A 17,549-nucleotide genomic window follows, 5' to 3' on the forward strand; every position below is an offset into this window, starting at 1 on the left:
ATGGATAGATCTCTTCCTTGTATCGCTCCACCCGTCAGCAATGAGGGAAACGCCATGTTTTGCCCAAAGACGCTGAATGTTGAGGGTTGCTTGCTCCACGATAGCCTTCTCTCGATCGAGCAAGGTGGTTCGGAGAGCCTCTGAAGATGGCGGCACATAGCCGGTGCCATACTCTCCTATCCGTTGCACCATGACTTTCCAATACTCCGACCTATTTCGATCAAACATAGAAGAGGTTAGTATCAAAAAAGTGGAAACGACGATAACGGAAGAAATGAGAGAGAAGATTGATGAATCATAAAACAATGTACATACCTCGCTGCGACAAATGGGATATGGTCGTGATAGAAGAATCGGGCCACGGCCGCATCCACCTCTTCTTTCTTCTTTGGGTCCCAAGAGGTGGTAAGGGTCTTTTGGCGACGAATTGGACCTTTTGAAGATGCACCAACACCTACACCGGGTAGAGAGGAAGAAGGGAAAATGAGGGTCTTTGGATCAATACCTTTGCGTGCCGGCTTGGCTTTATGGTTGAATTGCCGATCCTTTTCCTCGAGCTCCTTCCTCTTCTCGATGGTTACGTTGGCACAAAATTTCACCTCATGTCCCGGCACTCGAAGAAAGTGTGCCCTCACTTTGTCATGCCCCCCTTTCCGCGTGTAAGAGCATAGCTTGCATCCCCATGCACGAGAACCTCCCGCCGCCGACAAGGTGCCCTCCGAGGTCACTTCATCCCACCACGACCATTCCTTCGCCTTTTGAGTGTTGCCCGCATGAACGGAGGGGGTTGAACGAGAAGAAGAGGCCATGGATGATGGATTATCCGTGAAAGAGAGAGCTTGATCTTGAACTTTGAGAGAGAGAGAGAGGGATTGAGAGAGAGAGGCTTGCCGCTTGATTCCGTGAGAGCTTGAGCCTTGAGCCTTGAAAGTTGAGGGTTAGAACTTAGAAGTTAGCCCAAGAGAGAGAGAGGTTGAGAGCTTGAGCCTTGAGGCATGCCGCGGCGCCACACTATGGCTTGAGAGTTGAGAGCAAGGCTCAAGCAAGGGAGAATGGGCCTTGAGGCTTGATGAGTGTGTGAAGAATGGGGGAGGAGGGGGGCATTATATACTTTTTTGACTGCTGAAAATGGCCGTTGGCTGCCTAACAGTCATTTTTTTCAATTTCAAAAACTGCCGTTTATGGCCGTTGGGGCCGTTCTGGCCGTTCCGGTCGTCCCGTTCCGGTGACAGTTTCTAGCCGGAACGCCGTTCCGTTCCGACGCGTTCCAGAAAATCCCAGCCGGCCGGAACGACGTTCCGGCGTTCCAAGGTCCGAAATGTCCGTTCCCTGGTAACACTGCTATGCACTGTAAAAATGCTCCTGATGGGTTCTGATGGAAATTTGATGATCATGCTGTGTGCAACCAAAGGATATGCATCTATTCTAAGTGTCTGGACATGCACGGTCTGCGAACCGAATCACAAAGGTGCCAGATCACTTCCTATTCTAGACCGACTTGATTGAACTGAACCCTGGTCATGCTGTAGCTTGTCCACGGACACATAGGGTTGGATGTGTCACGTGACACCTTCTTCCTAGGCTCTCTCGAGGTCAGAGTCTCGTTTTATTTGTAGTTTTCCCATGTGTTCGAACGGGAACCAAATCTGTTCCCTTGGCCAGTTTATTATCTCAAATGAGATGATGTGGCATTTTTATACGACGCCCCCAATTTATCGGTGGTGGGACATGATGTGTGGATCGAGCAATATAGAGGGGTCCCTTTTAAAAGGGACCCCTCCCCCCATTGTATATCATATTGTTCAGTGAGCAGATGATATAGCAAGCGTTTTCGGTACATGTTGTGGTGTTTTTCCCTCTTATCTTCTCTCTCTAGCGTTGTCTCTCTCTCTCTCTCTCTCTCTCTCTCTCTCTCTCTCTGTGCCTAGCGCTATCCCCTCTCTGTCTCCCCTCCTTTGCAAGTCTTGTGATTGCAGGTGGTGCTACCCAAGACCCTAGTGGTGGGCTGCCCTTTGTTTGGAGGCTGATTCGGTAGAGTTTTATTGCGTAGATTGGAGATTTGGTGGCTGCTTGTGCTTGAGAGGAGGTTTGCTCGTGGTCTCAGACTTGATCATCATTTGGTTTACCTCGTTAGTTTCACTTTTGACATGGTGCCAGAGCCACTGCGTACTCTTGAGTGGGATCCCTAGCCTTCCTTTTCTACTAATTGATAGTTGAATGGCGACAACTATGTGTCACAAAGTGATGATGTGGCATGACCAACTGGTAGAGAAATGGCCAAGTGGACAAGAGAAATTGAACGGACTAACTTGAAGAATTTATGAAGCACCGGCCGTGGGGCCCGAAACCCTAAAAGGCGGAAGCTTGAACCTTGAAAGGGATTTCTGTAAAATGCACTGACATGCTGACGTGGGGCCCGAAACCCTAAAAGACGGAAGCTTGAATCTTGAAAGGGATTTTCGTAAAATGCATTGACATGCTGACGTGGCAGATCGTACGTATGCTCATGTGGCAAGGCCATACGGAATTTCTGCGATTTGCGTTGCAGGTGCCCCGTGGCAGGCTGTAAGGATTTCCCCAAATTCCGCTGGCTGCTTTTGGGAATCTCTAGCGCTAGCTTTTGAGAAGAGACGCTTTTGGGGCAAAGTGCTTTTGAACTGATTGCTTTTGGGGCTTTGCTTTTGGTCATCCCTTGTACTGTTTATAAGAGCCCTTAGGGTCTCACTCTGGAGAGCATCTAGACTCAGAGTCTGAGAGCAAAGGACCCTCGAGAGTTGTACCTTGTTGAGAGCCGACCGTGATCAGATGGATGAAAGTACCGAACTTTGTAGAGCATGAGGCAAAGTGCAAGACAAGGAAGCCCTTATCTTCTTTGATGGAGGGGCCAAGGCCAACTTCATTTCAACCAAATTGGCGGCTCGACTTGGAATTACGCATGAGGAAATGGGGCCACCAGTCGAGGCTGTTCTAGAGACACTGTCATTGGCAAACTACGTTTCCATTGTCAGGGGTATTTAGGGCACGGGGACTACATCATGAATTTGGAAGGGTATGACGTCCTCCTAGGAATCCCTTGGTTCCACAAGAACAGTGCCGTGGTCGATTATAGGGCAAGGAAAGCCATCTTGAAGAATGAGAAGAGCAAAGAGATTGTACTGAAGAGCGATTTTGTCCCACTAGTTTCAGCTTTGGCCGTTTCCAAATAATGAAATCCATTCTTTTTGTTTACTGGATCTTTTCGAAAGAACTGATTGATGATCAAAGGTCAAATATGTTTGAGCTAAAAAAGGGACGACAAGAATTTGTGCAAGCTCGAGCTGACTGTTTCTGTGAAGCCCTACCAAACGAGTTACCTCCTTCACGTCCTGAAGATCATACGATTGATTTGATTCCCGGTAGTACACCACCGAACCGGCCACCTTAGTCGAGCCCAAAATGAAGAAATAATGAACTTCTTGAGAAGGGTCTCATTCCAACCTAGTACTTCACCATTCTGTTCGCTGGTGTTGCTGGTTTTGAAGAAAGATGGATCTTGGAGAATATGCATCGATTATAGAGCTCTCAATAAAATCACTATCAAGAACAGATTCCCTATCCCAAGGATTGATAATATACTCAATAGACTTCAAGGGTCTACGTGCTTTAACATAATCGATATGAAGAATGGATAGCATCAGATCCGAATTGCTCGTGGAGACGTCTATAAGATAGCTTTCATAAGGACTTGTCACGTGCACACTTCACTTGCGCTACGTGGACATGCTTCTTCTACAGTCTAGCATGTGTCTTGGCTTAGGACCTAGCCTGGCACCTTTGTGAGCCTCTAGCAAGATGTGCATGTCCAGGCCGGTCATAGTTGCACACCCTTTCTTGCACAGTACCTCATTTCAGCATGTAGGTAATTTGCCGCGTGTGAACCACCCCTAACCTGGCACTTTATTAATAAGTGAATTTTCAGCCTATTGTTGGGAAGGTCGTGGGGTCTCCCTTTGGCTTCCTTGACCCACCTTTTGGCACCTATAAGGGCAGCCCATGGGAGCGCTAGAGAAGCAGGAAGCAAGACGAGGAGAAGACCGGCCACCCTTTCAACCCTCACCTGGCGTTTCAGCCCAGATCAGCTAGTGTTTGCAGACCTTAGCCATCGACATGGCTAGCAGATTCTAACATTCAGCCACGGCGTACTCGTTGTTGACATCGTCGTCGTCATCACCATCGTTGTTGACACAGAACCACTGCACCTAGTACCCCTTGTGCCTTGGCTCGGCCCTTGCCTAGCTCAACATAAGGATCCGCAGAACCCATCAGAACGTCGCTGTCGTCGTCATCATCGTCGACATAGACCCATCAGTACCTTGTCGTCGTCATCATCGTCGTCGACATAGACCCATCAGTACCTCGTCATTGTCATCATCGTCGTCGACATAGAACCCATGAGTACCTCGTCATCGCCGTCATCATCGTCGACCTAGAACCCATCAGTACCTTAGTACCCATTAGTACCTTGTCATTGTCGTCGACACAAAACCCATCAGTACCTTAGTACCCATTAGTACCCACAGTATCCGAGTACCCGCAGTACCCTTTAGTATCTCCGTAGTACCCAGCATTAGTAGCATCAATACCCATTAGCATCAGCATCTCAACATTTAGTCTTGTATCAGCATTGTGCAAGAATAAAGAAAGTACTTGCTCTGACAACAGAGCAAGGGGGCCCTTGAGGGTTTGGGACTTGACATTCGGTGTCGTCTCTCTCTCTCTCTCTCTCTCTCTCTCTCTCTCTCTCTCGTATCTCTCTCTTTCATTCAGGTTCAAGTGAAGTAAAGTGTCTCTTGTGTTTGTGCGGAGTACTAGTAAAGTGTCTCTTGTGTTTGTGCGGAGTACTAGATCCGAGCTAAATCCATAAACACTTCCGCTGCACTTGACACGACTTTTGGGTTGTACGAATATTTGGTGATGCCATTTGGCCTTATGAATGCTCCGGCTACAGTTAACCGCATGATTGATAGGATTTTCAGAGAGTACTGATCATTTGTGGGCACTTTCTTTGACGACATCATCGTCTTCTCCAAGAGTGAGGCAGAGCACATACACCACCTATCACAGGTTTTCTAGGCACTGCAGAAACATAAACTGGTTGTAAGTGCGGAAAAGAGCGAGTTCTTCTTGCCAGAGATACACTTTTTAGAGACCATTCATGATCGACCTGATTTGAACAATGTTCATGAAGTTCGAAGGTTTCTGTGCTTGTGCTCAGACTATCGGCAGTTCATTCGGAAATTTGCAGAGATAGCTTCTCCTTTACATGTGGTGACGCACAAAGGGGTTCCTTTTAGTTGGGGACCGTGAGAGATTGCAGACTTGCAGAAGCCCTTTGGAATTTACTGTGATGCACGTGGTCGGAGTTTGGAGTAGTCTTGAGCAAGAAGACCACGGAGTTCAAGGGAGGGGGTCAGGTCGTCAGGTTTGAGACGTTTTCAAGCTACCAGGACACCCTTCGAGCCCTTGAGTTTGTACAACAATTTGATGTAGCCTTCTCTGGAGGTAGGTTCACATAACACTCCAGGTGCGAAGGGCAATATCTTGCTGGGTTAAAAGCCTAAATAACCCCCTTTTGTGTACATTTTATACTTTGTTCAGGTTCACATACACATTTTTAAAGGTCACTTATAATGAAAGTGGGAAAGCCCAAAAACTAAGTGAGTTTTTCCCAAATTGTACGAGCTCTCTCTCTCTCTCTCTCTCTCTCTCTCTCTCTCTCTCTCTCTTTGATCTGAAGCGCTACAACTCTCCTGCACTCACGCTTGGCTACACCCGGCCTAGACCTGCACTCTTTTCACCTCGCGCATCTCCCGGTAGCCTCTCCTTCGTGCTTTCAACTGGTATCAGAGCCCTAGGGTCCGAAACAGGACCTGCGCAAGCTGCTGGACAGCAAGCTATATTGCTTTCCCGCGACGATTTTCACTTCCATCGCGAAGCCCCTTGCTTCCGGGGTCATGAAGGTCAATGAAACCGCCAAAACAGCCCAAAACAGGCTGTTTTTAGGTCAAAACAGGTGATTTACAGGTTATAACAGCAATACGCAGGCGTACCAAATTTATGGGATCACATGTTTAGTGCGAGGATTCGAGTGAAAAGCTGAGTACACGTGATTTAAATCTCATATTCAGCTGAAAATTCAGATTTTGACAGTTTCATGTGAAAGAAATTGTGGTCTTTTGTATGCAAAGTCTTGTGGTTGCTCCTATTTGCTGAAATTTTTAGCCTATTGCATCTATCTTGTATACACACTTGTGGTTGAGTTACGATGGCTGCTATCTCTTTTGTATCTGACACTATAAGTTTGATGGAAATCAAACGGTTTGATGGTCAAGGCTTCGACCTTTGGCAAGAACACATGCAAGTTATCCTTTTCTTAAAGGATTGTGAAGATGCATTGGAAGAGAATAAGCCGCAAGGTTTGTTTGACTTAGAGTGGGCCAGGTTGAATAAGAAGGCCATGGCCTACGTCAAAATGGCTATCAATGATGACAATTTGACGGACATCAAGCATTTGGACACTGCTAATGCTATATGGCAAAAGCTAAAGTTCAATTATGAGAGCACAACGCCTGTGAACCAGGTGCATTTGATGCGAAAGTTGGTGAATATGCAGCTTGATGACTCCGAGTCAGCTTCTGAGCATTTGAGTGCTTTTACAGGTATGTTGAGTCAGTTGTAGGACAGTGGGCTTCAACAATTTGATGATAAGATGAAAGCTATTTTCTTGCTTATGATATTGCCAGATACTTGGGAAACATTGGTTGTCTCCTTGAGTAACAGTTCCAGCTTCACGTATGACGGTGTAAGAGGGTCTATTCTCAATGAAGGAATTAGATGCAAGTCTAGTGGGGAAGGTGGCAGTTCGAATTGCCTACAATGCAAGAGGTAGAAATCAAAAGCATGTAGCCCGTCAAAAGCATGATGCGGGCTACAGGACTCAAAATAGAAGTAAGAGCAAGACGAAGGACAAGGGTGTCACTTGCTATCAATGTGGCAGAAAGGGTCACAAGAAACCAGATTGCAGGTATTTCAAGAAAGAGTAGGATAGGAAGAAGAGAAGAAGAAGAAAGATGAGAAGAAAGGGAAAAAATCAGCAGGTGATTCCTCCAAGGATGCTAAAAATGTAAATGTATCCTCTAGTGTGTTCATTGAGAGTTGTCAAACGTTGAGGAAATCTTGGTTGCGGCTTCATGCCCCTCAGATTTGGTGATAGCTGATGTAGAAGACATGCTTATCTCAAAGAAAGATGTCATTGATGCATTGCTTAGTGCTAATGATGGCCTATCCTAGTCTTGGATAGTAGATTGTGGTACTTCTTTCCATGTGACTCCATCTTTGGAGTGTTTGCTGTAGGCAATTATGGCAAGGTGTATAATGCAAATGTATCCTCTAGTGTGGTCATTGAGGAGTTGTCAGACGTTGAGGAAATCTTGGTTGCGGCTTCATGCCCCTCAGATTTGGTGATAGCTAATACAGAAGATATGCTTATCTCAAAGAAAGATGTCATTGATGCATTGCTTAGTGCTAATGATGGCCTATCCCAGTCTTGGATAATATATTGTGATACTTCTTTCCATGTGACTCCATCTTTGGAGTGTTTTGCTACATATGCTGTAGGAAATTATGGCAAGGTGTATCTTGGTGATAATTTTGCTTCCAATATTGAGGGAATGGGTACCATGCGCTTGGCTCTTAACAATGGTCAAGAGCTTTTATTGAATGATGTTAGGTTTGTATCAGACATTAAGAAAAGTTTGCTATCAGTTGGCCAGTTAGATGCACATGGTTTTACTGCCATCTTTGCTGGGGGTTCATGGAAGTTGCTTAAGGGCTCTATGCTTGTTGCAAAAGGGTCTAAAAGAGGTATTTTGTACTATCTTCGATGCAAAGCTTTGCTTGACAAGTTTCTTGCTGTTGTTGAAGTTGCTTCACATATGGAATTGTGGCATAAGAGACTTGGCCATATGAGCCAAAGGGATATTGATGTGCTTTCCTCTTTGAAGAGGGTTGATGTAATAGACAAAAACTTGGATTTTTGTAACGATTGTCTTTATGGAAAGCAAAAGAAATCTTCTTATTACTCTGGTGTCTTTCGCAAAGCTAATCCTCTTGATCTTATTCACTTCGATGTATGCTAGTAGCTTGTTAAGTCTTTTGGTGGTGCATTGTATTTTGTTACATTTATTGATGATTGAACTAGGAAAGGATGGGTGCATTTTTTGAAAAGTAAGAGTGAGACTTTTAATGCTTTTAAGAAGTTTCATGCTTTTGTCACTACTCAAAAGAGTGCTAAGCTTAATGTCTTAGGTCAGACAATGGAGGAGAATATATATCTGCTGAATTTCAGCGTTTTTGTGATGATAATGGGATCAAAAGGGAGTTGACAACCCCTTATAATCCGTCTTCTAATGGTGTGGCTGAGAGGTACAACCGTACTTTATGTGAGAGAGTGCGTTGCATGTTGTCCACTGCTAATCTTTCCCAAGAGTTTTGGGGAGGCATTAAAAACTGCAGTTCATATTTGCAATCGCTCTCCGAATAGTACGCTGAAAAATGACATTCGAGAGGAAGTTTGGTCTCGCAAACCTGCCTCTTATGATCATTTGAGAGAATTTGGCTGCGAAGCTTTTGTTCATGTACGCAATGACTTGATGTCACAAACCGTTGACGTGTCAAAGCCCTGAAGAAGGGAGCTAACTTGCAGATACTGGCTGAGGTGCCTAAATCCTAAGAAGAACAAGTAACAGAAGAAAAAGTCCTACCAACTTATGGGGACCTCGTCCGATGGGGCCCCAAGTGACATAAAGGATTAAAATAAAGCAGGACCCACGCACACACTAAAAATTACGTAGCAGCATGATGACGTGGTAGGCTGTACGGATTTCCCTGTTTTACGTTGACTGCTGTACGGAATTCCGTGATTTACGTTGGTAGCTTTTTGGCATTGCTTTTGCACCGGATGCTTTTGAGTTTGAGGGCTTTTCATTGTAAACTGCTTTTGGGGCCTAGGGCCTTTAAATATGTGCTAAGGGCTCATTCTCTGGCATGCTTCCTGGAGAAGGTGCAGAGTCTGGAGTACCGGCTTGTACTGTGTTAATGCAATATAAAGAAATACCGAAAGGGGCGCCAAGGTTTGGGGCCAATATTCTCTGGGGTGGAATTCCGCCACTCCATGTCGCGTGTCGTTTCTCTCTTTCAGTTCAGTTGTTATTGAAGTGCTAATAGTCTGTTCAGTCTGTTCTTTTCTATTGGCACGTGGTGCCCATCTTGTGACAGTGGTATCAGAGCATCAAGCGTGTGCTTTTTTGAAAGCATACCGGTCCTACAAAAAGAGTAGACAAAGCTATTGGAATTTTATTTGAGGTATCTTCGGCCTCTGACCTCGGACTTATTAGCCACTCCCACCCTTACTTCATCGCGCATCGGGCGCACTCCCGTCTTCATCGCTCTGTCTTATAGGGCATAAGCCATAAAGAACCCAAGACTTGGAATTCATGGATTCAGGAAAATATTTACAGTTTTTGCTCAATGAACTTCACGACATTCTTTGGCGGCATCCTCAGCAGAATCTTCCAATGCTGCAAAGTTTTCGACAATTTTTGAACTACATGTTACCTCCTTTGATGCCCCAAGTGATACCTCCTCCTCCGACATCAGAAAGTATGAGAGCTTCCAACCGGCAACCTTCTCAGCCATCTGTTCCGATTGGGGGAGTTTTCAGGAATATGGTGCGCAGCCATCTGATCCTGATCCAGTTTAACCGCCTTTGTCACCGCCATTGCCCCCACCTCCACCACCACCACCACCACCACCAATGGTTGGAGCCTATATGGATACCCTTATTATCCATACCCGGGATATGTGCCTAATCAACCCAAAGATTTCAAAGATGGCGGCATGACATTCAAATTTTTCACTTTTTCCGGGGTGAAAGATCGCAAGAAAGCATTGCAGTTCCTACAGCAATTCGACAACATCTATGCTCTAGGAAACTATACAGAAGAATCCAAGATTTCTCGAGCAACGGGATTTCTTAAAGATAATGCTATGCAATGGTGGAGTTCAATCGCGACACAACCGCATGCTCCAAGGACCTGGCAAGCTTGCAAGACAGTTTTTGCACATAGTTACATGACTTCTATGTTTGAAGTCCGGATTTTGGTAGAGTTGGGCAACTTGAAAATGCTTGCCACCGAAACCATGGACGAATATAACCAAAGGTTTCTTGACGTGTACCTTCCGGTGTCCTTTAGATCTGTTCCCTTGGAGGCCCAATGCGAGTGATACACCATTGGACTACCATCACCATTGCAGGAATATTGTCTATCCAAGCAAGTCTTCACCATGCAAGAACTTATGGACTATGCCGCAGTCGGCTACAAACTGATGAAGGGAAAGCTAGAGTTTACCGCAGAAGAATCTCCGGCCACTAACCACAACTCTCGCCAACAAAGAACAAATTCTCGAGAGTCTTGTGAAAGTCAACCACAAAGGCCTCGTTTGACACCTCAACAACGAGACACCTTACTATAAGAAGGCTGATGTTTTGGATGCTTTCAAGCAGGACATAAGTATTTTGGTTGTCCCCAACGCACTGACAGACCCACGGAGCCGACTCCCGCGTTGACGGTCGACAGAAACCTAGGACCATCTCCAGCCAAACGAGCTAAACCGGCCATTGGATTAGTACCTGACATCTATGGCATACGCCTTGAAAGTACAAATGAATTGTGTCGAGCATATGGCAAAGTCAATGGCTTCAAAGCCCTTATTTTCTTTGACCCCGGAGCTACAAAGAACTTCATCCAGATGCACTTTGATTATGATGCAGAGGGTGGAGAATTGAAGCTGAGCTAGCCACGGGGCAAACTCAGAAAGTGGTACAGCTCATTGGTGCTCTTCAAGTGACTATTCCAGATTATCATGGAAAAGCTGATTTCCACATCATGAAATTGGGCAATTGTGACGTTCTATTAGGCATGCCTTGGCATGACAAGAATGATGCGACTCTCCAGGTTTGGAACCGAATCATCACCGTGATGCAGAAGGGCAAGCCAGTCGTCCTCAAAGTTCGGTTGTCCTAACAAAATCCTGAATGAACTCTCCGGTTCTTTTATAGTTAAATACTTTTGAACTTTGGTTTAGAAAGTATTGTTTGAAACTTTGTTTGAAATGGATGGTATTTGTTTTGAACCTATCTTGGTGCCGACTTGAAATGTCTGACTCTGGTTTTGATACTAGTTTCAATGATTGGTGATTTTACTCCAGAGTGGAGGGTGAGAAATGATGTTTGAGAATGCTTGTTCATACTCATGGCCCGGACCTGCATGGTTATTTACGGGGGGAGTATTAAGAAGTTTGAGTAGTGGTTACTCTCAGCACCTCCAAACGACGCAGGCTGCGGTTTGGGGGGCGTTTGGTTGTAAAAGGCCTCTATATCTCATGGCCGGATCTTTTTAGGTTATTTGTGGGAGGAGTGATGAGTGAGTCGTTGAACAACTCATGGCCCGGACCTCGATGGTTATTTGCGGGGGGAGTGTTCATTGGTGGCTTTTTGTTTCTCTGTCTTGTAACATGCATATGTGAGCATTTGTGTTGCATTGTGATGTACCAACCACTGAATATTCCTAATTGGATGAGATTGCCTGGGTATGTAATTTTAGTGCATCAAGACACCCGTGGAAGATCAGTACGGTCTGGGTGTGATGGCTAATTTTACTACGCCGGAATATCAAGAGTTTTGATCTGGACGAAAGGAGAAGCTAACTCCTTGATCAAAAGAGCCGAAAGGAGAAGCTAACTCCTTGATCAAAAGAGCCGAAAGGAGAAGCTAACTCCTTAACAAAAAGAGCAAACTGATTGTCCCTCGGAATGACCCTTGGAATGACCCTCGGAAATTTTTGAGCTAACTTGAGTTGTTTTGCAGATATGCTGTAATCACGGACGATTACTCTCTTTCAAGAAGGGGAGATGTCACAAATCGCTGACGTGTCAAAGCCCTGAAGAAGGGAGCCAACTTGCAGATGTCGGCGGAGGGGCCTAAACCCTAAGAAGAACAAGTAATAGAAGAAGAAGTCCTACCAACTTATGGGGACCCCGTTCAATGGGGCCCCAAGTGACATAAAGGATTAAAATAAAGCAGGACCCACACACACACACTGAAAACTGTGTAGCAGCATGATGACGTGGTAGGTTGTATGGATCTCCACGTTTTGGGCTGACTGCTGTACGGAATTCTGTGATTTACGCTGGTAGCTTTTTGGCATTGCTTTTGCACCAGATGCTTTTGAGTTTGAAGGCTTTTCACTGTAAACTGCTTTTGGGGCTTAGGGCCTTTAAATATGTACTAAGGGCTCATTCTTTGGCATGCTTCCTGGAGAAGGTGCAGAGTCTGGAGTACTGGCTTGTACTATGTTAATACAATATAAAGAAATACCGAAAGGGGCGCCAAGGTTTGGGGCCAATACTCTCTAGGGTGGAATTCCGCCACTCCGTATCGCGTGTCGTCTCTCTCTTTCAGTTCAGTTGTTATTGAAGTGCTAAAAGTTGGTTCAGTGTGTTGAAAAAGAGCCTCATGATGCATTACCGCAAGCTGAAATTGATAATCAGCCGGTTAACCTTGAGCCACAAGAGGTAGGACATGATATTGATGCTCCTAATGAGGATGGACATCCACTTGAATTGGCTGAAAATGATTTTCAGCAGCATGATAGAGCTGAAAATGAGTTGCCTCATGATGTAGAACCGTTGCTTGAGAATGTAGATCATTGGGTATGCATGTCAACTCGTTTGAGAAGGCAACCGCAGAGATTTAATCCCTCTTTGCATCATGTAATGTTGTTAGATGAGGGTGAACCTCTTGCTTATAAAGAGGCTAAGTCATGTGAGTCAAGCAGTAAGTGGGAGCTTGCAATGCAAGAGGAAATGACATCCTTGTATGCAAACGATACTTGGGATCTCGTGCCATTGCTTAAAGGGAGAAAGGCACTTCCTAACAAATGGGTGTACAAGATTAAGATCGTGGATGAAAAACCTAAGTACAAGGCAAGATTGGTTGCAAAAGGATATGCACGGAAAGAAGGAATTGATTTTCAAGAAATCTTTTCCCCTGTTGTAAAGCTTACAATGTTACGTGTCCTTTTTGCTCTCGTTGCGGTGCTTGATTTGGAATTGAATCAAATGGATGTAAAGACAACGTTTTTGCATGGTGATATTGAGGAGGACATATACATGAAACAACCTGAGGGTTTTGTAGTTCCTACACGCGAAGAACTAGTATGCAAGCTAAAAAAGGATTTGTATGGTTTGAGACAATCATCATGGTAGTGGTATGAGAAGTTTGACACTTTTATGCTGTCTCAAGGTTTTAAACGCAGCCATGCAGACCATTGTTTGTATACGAAAAGGGATGAAGATGGTAGTCCCATCATACTTGTTCTCTATGTTGATGACATGCTGCTTGTCGGGAAACATAAGACTAGCCTCAATGCTCTGAAGCGTAAGCTAAATTCAGCATTTGCTATGAAGGATTTGGGTGATGCAGAGCATATTTTGGGCATGCGTATTAAAAGAGATAGAAAGTTGAAATTGCTGTTTTTATCTCAAGAAAAGTACATTTCAAAAGTACTTGACACATCTAAGCCTCTTGGAGTACCTTTACCTCCATACACCAAGCTTAGCAAAGCAGATTACCCACAGGATGAGGTGACATTGAAAGCAATGAAGGGAATCCCTTATGCATTAGCTTGTGGTTCTCTTATGTATGCTATGGTTGCCACTCGTCTCGACATTGCTTATGCAGTGGGAGTTGTTGGTTGATACATGTCGAATCCTGGGAAAGCGCATTGGGAAGCTGTCAAATGCATTTTGAGATATTTGAAAGGTATACAATCAAAGTGTATTTGTTATGGCAAAAGTGACTTAAAGTTGCAGGGATATTGTGATGCAGACATGGCAGGTGACATGGATACCAAGAAATCTACGAGTGGATATGTATTTGCTATTGCTAGTGGTGCAGTCTCTTGGTGTTCTAGGTTGCAGAAAATTGTGGCACTGAGTGGAAGAGAGCGAGGAGATTCTCGGTCCAAAACAAAAGGAAAGCGAAAGGTAAAGTGATCGACGGTTCTTAGTATGCAGCATTGGATGCGAAGTGGATGGAAGAGGAGGATGTAGCAGATACTCCTCAAATGTGAAACTTTACCTTGAGAAGTGGAAGAGAGCAAGGAGATTCTTGTTCCTGAACAAAAGGAAAGTGAAAGGTAAAGCGAACGACGGTTTTTAGTATTCGGCATTGGATGCGAAGTGGATGGAAGAGGAGGATATAGTAGATACTCCTCAAATTTGAAACTTCACCTTGATGCTTTTGGTCTAGCTTTGACTATTCCAAGAGTTCCCGGAGATCAGATTCAACAGAGGTTGAATTTGGTGCAGACGGGACTGCACAAGAGAGGAGTTACTGTGCTTCTTTGTCACATATTACCTAGATGGAATAGAGTCACTGACTTCCTTTGGATTTCAGGGATACTGATGGGGTTGAGAGTATTTAGTTGGATGACTTTATGAAAGAAGTACTTCGAACTGGGAATTCTTGAAATGAATGTGATTTACGTGTGCTCTCTCATGTGAGTAGTGTTTGAGTACATGTTTGAAAGACAAAATGACTGCAGCATTTCGATCTTGTGATTCTAGATGAGATGGACATGGTCAATCGAGACATTTGTGAGATCTGGGATAGATCTAGATGTGATTGCTAAACACGTTGCTGATAGATCATGATCCGATATCTCGATGGACTTTGTGTGATTTGATTTGAATGTTTAGTGATTGTTGTCTTTGTGCAAGTGCTGGATATGTGTTTGTCTAGTGCGTCAGTGCTTAGAGTTAAGGTCTACTAAACTGGTTTCTGGCTTATGTTTGATTTTGCAAGCATAATCGAGGGCGATTACAATTCTTTTAAGAGGGGGTGTAAGTCACAAAGGGATGACCAACTAGCAGAGAAATGGCCAAGTGGACAAGAGAAACTGAACGGACTAACTTGAAGAACTTATGAAGCACTAGCCGTGGGGCCTCGAAACCGTAAAAGAAAGAAGCTTGTACCCTTTCCATAAAATGTGCTGGCATGTTGACCTGGTAGATGGTACGGATGTTGACGTGGTAGGGTCGTACAAAATTTCCACGATTTGCGTTGCAAGTGCCATGTCACGAGGACGTGGCAGTTATTAACCATGTCACAGAGATGTGGCAATTGCTAACCTTGGTTGTTGGTTTCTTTTCAATGGGGTTTATTTTATTTGTTTAAGACCCTCTTTTTGAAGTAGCAAACTGTCGGACATTGTATGGCCAATGTGAACGGTAGATTCACCCGCAGACGGGAAGTGGTCGGCACTGGAATTCGTATGGTAAGAGGATGTCTAGGCTCAGAGCAAGATCATATAGGTCCCCCCCGTCGCACTTAGCAAGTTGGTGGATACTAGGAAGTGAACTCAATTAAGGCGTAAAGTCAAGGTGGGACTACCAACAAAAAGTATCCGACAGTTGGGCCACATTGCATTTTTGGATGCGGTCCCAATGAGGATAGATGGTCAGAAGACCAGTGGGAGCCCAACGGAAGCATCTCCTAAAATTTAGGGAACTGCTATTTTGGGCCGTGAAATGTGTTCGCGTCATTACCTCCGGTATGACTAGGGGAACACTTTATAACTCTGCCGCGAAGTCAACTGACGCGTCGGTTGGGATATTTTTAAGCGGCGAACCCGAAACGGGAAAATGCTTGAAAATGCGCCAAGTGTCACATTTTGGTGAACTTTCCTCTTGCAGAAAAATGGGCGCTGATTTTTATGCTGGGAGAGGCCTCATTTGCAACCGGTCACAGGTTAAGAGCTATTGAGTGCTTTCTTTCCCTCTCATGTACAGTGTGGTGCTAGGAGTGATGCCTTGCACACTACACACTGCTCTCTCTCTCCCCTACGTGCAGTTATGTGATGCCCCACAAGAGGGCTACTCATTTGACTGATGTACAGTTGTGTGGGTTCATGCTTTTGTGCTGAGGCAAGAGCCTCCTTAAGCAGGAACAGGGGTAGCTAACTGCTGCTCCAAAGCAGGCACTGGTGAGGGTCATAACCTCACCGTACAGGTGCAAAATCAGCGCTGTGTATGCGCTGTAAATTCACTGTTTTTCAGCCGTACGGACGCCAGGATCATTGGGAATCGTGCCCCACTGGCAAAGGACAGTTAGGGGACTGTTTGGGGCTGAAAACAGGGCAAAAACCAGTAAATACAGCGTGCTGAATTTACTGTTTTTGGACAGGAATCAGAGGGTATATGACAGTGCAAGCGAGTTCCAGCAGGGGAATTGGTTTCGCGCAAGTTTTGGGGCTGTTATGCTGCCGAAATTTGGCCAAATCAAATGGTATCTAGGTGGATACACGTGAAGGATTCCCAGGACCTTACCTTGTAATTTACCCTCCTAAAGAATAAAGAAATACCGAAAGGGGCGCCAATTTTGGGGCCTACAGGTTGTCGGCGTCTGCTCGGAGCATTCTAGCTTCCGAGCCGTGTGTGTATTCAAGTGTTAACTCCCGTCGCAGGTTCTCTTTGCAAAGTGCTGTGTGTGTGTGTATAAAGTAAAGAATTTCGGGTGAAAGCCAACGCCTACCGCCCTACGTGCCGGTTTCATGGTTCCGTTGCCGGGACATTAATCACTTTTTCCTCAAAGAGTGAGCCTGGATTGTTCAGGGTAAAGACACACAGTGCAAGAACACGGGGATTACACTATGGCCGACAAGGGGAAGGGAATTATGGAAGAGGGTTCCTCTCCAAAGGACAGGCAGGAGATTCCTATGGTTTTTGAGATTGGCGAGAGCTCACGGCCACGTCAGTCTATACCTCCTGTCAACGTGAATGTCCCTCCAGTAGTACAGGGCTTTATGACAGGGCAACTTGAGGATGATGCGTTTAAGACTCAGTTAGTTGCCGCGGTGAATGTCTTTTCGCAGCTGGTGCAGAATCCGAGGTTTATGGAATTCTTGCAAGCGCCACCAGTGCAACATCAAAATAGGCAACCTACGCCGCGTACGGAGCTTGTTGAAGCTCAAGCCCAGGTACTTCATGAGGCGCAGGAGGAAAGGGAACACTCGCATGTTGCGGAGCTGGGGGCTCCAAAGCAGGTTCCTCCCGTGCTTGAACAGGTGGCTAGAACGCCTATTCCACAGGTTATGCCAGTTCAGCCCGCCACCTTTCAGAGCCAACATGCTGTCTTGAATGGACAGGGAGCTGGATACCAGGCTATGCACTCAGTTTTTCCACCCACGGTACATCCTGGGTAGTTCGGGGGTGGATCAGTGTTCCAAAGTATGGCTGGTTATGCGTCTGGAAGTCAGCCGTACATGCTAGGAACAGTGTTCGGGGGTATGCAAGGCATCATGCCAAACCCCATGTATGGTACTATCGGCATGCAGCAAGGTTTCCACGGCAACCAGGGCCAGTTTGGGGTGCCACAGGGTCATTTTGGC

At 45.3% G+C, this 17,549-nt stretch overlaps 1 protein-coding gene across 8 annotated transcripts in view; it reads left to right on the plus strand.

Moving 5' to 3' along the window:
- Nucleotides 1–17,549, plus strand: part of LOC147448189 (S-adenosyl-L-methionine-dependent methyltransferases superfamily protein) — a 63,149-nt gene that overhangs the window by 21,843 nt on the left and 23,757 nt on the right. The gene's annotated exons all lie outside the window — the stretch shown is intronic.

This window comes from Adiantum capillus-veneris, chromosome 11, assembly GCF_014529385.1.
Source record: "Adiantum capillus-veneris isolate H3 chromosome 11, ASM1452938v2, whole genome shotgun sequence".
NCBI classification, from domain to species: Eukaryota; Viridiplantae; Streptophyta; class Polypodiopsida; order Polypodiales; family Pteridaceae; genus Adiantum; species Adiantum capillus-veneris.